The 4,274-nt window shown below is 35.5% G+C and overlaps 1 pseudogene; it reads left to right on the forward strand.

Moving 5' to 3' along the window:
- The first annotated feature begins 2,866 nt into the window (after positions 1–2,866).
- On the forward strand, positions 2,867–4,003 carry LOC102510694 (annotated as a pseudogene).
- Positions 4,004–4,274: the final 271 nt, after the last annotated feature.

The following is a 4,274-nucleotide window of genomic DNA, read 5'->3' on the forward strand; positions in this document are numbered from 1 at the left end:
TCCTATTTCAGATACTGGGACTCCATTTTAGGGAAGTAAAGTTAAATGGTGAAAAAATTTCAGGAACAAGACTATTCAACTGTGTTTGTTGCTTCCTAAAAGTTACACTAGCATTGTAAAAGTAATGAAATAATTTCCTCTGTATTATCCATTATCCTTTCTTCCTCCATTTGAAAACATTAAAGCAGAATGACAGTATCTCATAGAAACGTTTGCAGGTGAAAAAATTTTGCAGCAATTATCTTGGGGCTATTAGGATACCAAATGTAAACCATAATTATTTTCTGCAAGTAATTTCCAAATAGGAATCAACTTTTAGAAAATGTTTCTGAATAGAGAGAGGGCACTTGATCTAATTCACATCTTCCCTGCCAAAAATTCAGAATATATAGACCCCAGACAACTGATGTTCTTTCAAAGCATCTATCTGAAATGTATTCCCAGATTCAGAGTACATTGATATGTGCACCTACAGTCAACCAAATTCTAATCTTAATACCAAGTAAAAGTAGATCCTGACCTACCCAGCCCTTCCAATCCTCTTTGAAACATATGCCTACAAAGTAGGGTGCACCTTGAACTGTATGAGAGACCTCCTTTCCATAGCCAATACATGCGTAAATATTCTATTATGCCAATTAAATTGTCTCACCATTGTAAATGAGTTTTCACAGAAAGTAGCATAACCTGTTAGCAAATGACTCTCACAGAGAGAAATGGCAGATCCTACACCAGAATATAGCCACTGTTTGAAAGTATTTAAGTAGGAACTCATCAGTTGGATAATTTTCTTTTCCTCTAGAGATATTTTTTAAAGCTATGTAGAATATCTTGAGGATGAAAAGATGTTTTCAAAGTTATGCTCTTTGATTTATGTATTATAAAGAAGAAGGCCATCTACTAGTATCTACTCCTTCAATTTGTTTTTTCAAATTAAAGTCATTTTCTTAAGCTTTACAGTGCACAACTCAGATGCTTGAGACAACCTCAAATTCCTGTTTTGGAAAATATTGACCCCAATTGCAAATTCAGCAAATGGAAGAGGAGTTATTTTCACATGGACAGAAATAAAAGACAGACTCTTCTGCATGTAATTTGGCTGCTTGAATGTCTAACATCTAAACTCAAAACTAATTGTGATACACTTACGCATAAGTCTTATGTCCAAGTTTTGCCAAAATGTTTAGTTTTCTATTGTCTGCTATTCAATTACTATCCTACAAACAATTGAAGCACTGACGGCACTCTCCAATGGTATGAGAGAGATGGTTTAAAAAGCCTTGCTTTTCATGTGTCTGTAGAAAAGCAGCTTCAGCAGCACTTGGAAACATACATTCAGATTTTAGAATGCATTTCAGATCCCCTGACTGAGAATATTTTACAAAGGTTTCCCAAGTGATTCTTCTGTACACTAAAATTTGGAAGCATTCCACTGAATGGGGAGGCCTTTCCTCACTTACACATTAGAATCACCTGAAGAGCATTATTTTAAAAGATGCCTTATTCCCACTCCTTAGACAACCTGCATAATATTGGGAGGGCAATAACCATGTAGTTTAAAAAATGGGCATGGATGTAAAGTCAGAAAATGCAGATTTGAATAACAGTTTGTTCACTTACTGTGATTTTTTAAATTGAAGTATGGTCAATTTACCATGTTGTGTCAATTTCTGTTATACAGTGTAATGTTTCAGTCATACAAATACATAAATATATTCATTTTCATATTCTGTTTCATTATAGGCTACCACAAGATATCAAATATCATTGTGCTATACAGAAGAAACTTGTTGTGTATCTTTTTTATATATAGTATTCAGTATCTGCAAATCTTGAACTCCCAATTTATCCCTTCCCATTGTCTTCCTCCCCTGGTAACCATAAGTTTGTTATCTATGTCTGTGAGTCAGTCTCTATTTTATAAATAAGTTCATTTGTGTGTTTTTTTTTTAAGATTCCACATATGAGTGATAACATATCGTATTTTTCTTTCTCTTTCTGGCTTACTTCACTTAGAATGACGATATCCAGGTACATCCATGTTGCTGTAAATGGCATTAATTTATTCTTTTTTATGGCTGAGTAGTATTCCATTTTATAAATATACCACAATTTTTAACCCAGCCATCTGTTGATGGACATTTAGGTTGTTTCTATGTTTTGGCTATTGTACATAGTGTTGCTATGAAAATTGGGGTGCATGTATCTTTTCAAATTATAGTTCCCTCTGGATATATGCCCAAGAGTGGGATTGATGGATCATATTACCGTAAGTCTATTTTTAGTCTTTTGAGGAATCTCCATGTTTTCTAGAGTGGTGGCACCAAACCATATTCCTGCCAACAGTGTTGGAGGGTTCCCTTTTCTCCACACTCTCTCCAGCATTTATTGTTTATGGACATTTTAATGATGGCCATTCTGAGTGGTGTGAGGGGATACCTCATTGTAGTTTTTATTTGCATTTCTCTGATAATTAGCAATGTTGAGCATAGTTGCTGTGTTTTAAAATACTTTTGATCTCTAGGAATTTCATTCTCAGAGAATTTTAGTGATGATAAAATGAATAATATATGTGAATATATTTGTTAATCATACAACCCTAAACCTATGTTATTGTTAATTTTTGGCATAGTATAAAATCAAGTAAATAGAAATTTTAACTGATTAAGCATGCTATCTCCAAAATAATGACATTCAAATTGGCTCTGTGGGTCAACTGAGTCAAAAATAATAAATGATTATTAAAAATGCAAATAGTTCTTCCTTGACTCAGAACTTATGCATCACAATCTCAGGAAATGTAATACAGAAGTTTGTATTTTTAATAAACTACCAGTGTAATTATTACATGTATTCTATCACCTCTCTTATGAGCTAGAAGAGGAATTTGAAAAGCGAAACTCACAGCTGTAAACCCACTCCAGCTAGTACTGACACACTTATTGCCTCTCCTCCAATGCCCTCTTACTTCCTATGATAATTCTACACAGACTTGTTAAATTCACATGCAGTTTTCTCTTCTGGATCACTTCAGGTATGAAAAAGTAAAATGGAAAGGACTAACTGGACAGAGATTGAGTTCATTCTACAGGGACTTTCTGGGTACCCAAGAGCTGAAAAACTCCTTTTTGTGATGTGCTTGCTGATGTACCTGGTGATCCTCCTGGGGAACAGCACCTTGATCATCCTCACTCTCCTGGATTCCTGCCTACACACCCCCATGTACTTCTTCCTTGGTAATCTTTCCTTTCTCGACATTTGCTACACATCCTCCTTTATCCCCTCACTGTTGATACACTTTCTATCAGAGAAAAAAACCATCTCCTTCACTAGATGTGTCGTTCAGATGTCTGTCTCTTACACCATGGCGTGCACAGAGTGTGTGCTCCTAGCAGTGATGGCATACGACCGTTATGTAGCCATCTGCAACCCTTTGAGATACCCTGTCATCATGAGCAAGACCCTCTGTGTTCAGTTGGCAGCTGTCTCCTGGGGATTGGGCTTTCTCAACTCATTGACACAAACCATTCTGGCAATACAGTTGACCTTCTGTTGAAAAAACGTCATTAATCATTTTGTTTGTGAACTATTGGCCTTTGTCAAGCTGGCTTGCACAGATATTTCCTTGAATGAGATTACTATAATGTTGGCTGATGTAATATATTTGTTCTTTCCATTACTGTTGATTTGTATCTCTTACATTTTCATCCTTTCTACTGTACTAAGAATCAATTCAGCTGAAGGAAGAAAAAAGGCTTTTTCCACCTGCTCAGCCCACATAACAGTGGTGACTGTGTTTTATGGGACAATCCTCTTCATGTATATGAATCCAAAGTCCAAAGACTCTGCTTCTGACAAACTGATTGCCCTGTTCTAGGGAGTAGTCACACCCATGCTCAATCCTATCATCTATAGCCTGAGGAATACAGAGGTGCATGGTGCTATGAGAAAACTGATGGCTAGACTGGTTCCGGGGAAAAGGGTGAAGAACTTACATCTTTGAGTTTATGTACAAAAGAAGCTCATATATTGGAGGCAATGTTTTTAATAGAAGAAAAGAAATAAAGGTTATATGTAAAATCACAGAATTGATTTGGAAAGAAATTTCAAGGTAATAATCTAACTTCATCTTTTATGAAAATAACGTATAAAAATGAAGGGACAACTCACCTAAGAAGTGAGAGTAAACTTTTAGAAACAAGAAAAAGTTGAAATCGAGCTTTTCCAAGAAAATCCAGTGCACATGCCTACTTAATAAGTAAACGCATATTTTT

The sequence above is a fragment of the Camelus ferus genome, chromosome 4 (genome assembly GCF_009834535.1).
Source record: "Camelus ferus isolate YT-003-E chromosome 4, BCGSAC_Cfer_1.0, whole genome shotgun sequence".
Classification (NCBI taxonomy): Eukaryota; Metazoa; Chordata; class Mammalia; order Artiodactyla; family Camelidae; genus Camelus; species Camelus ferus.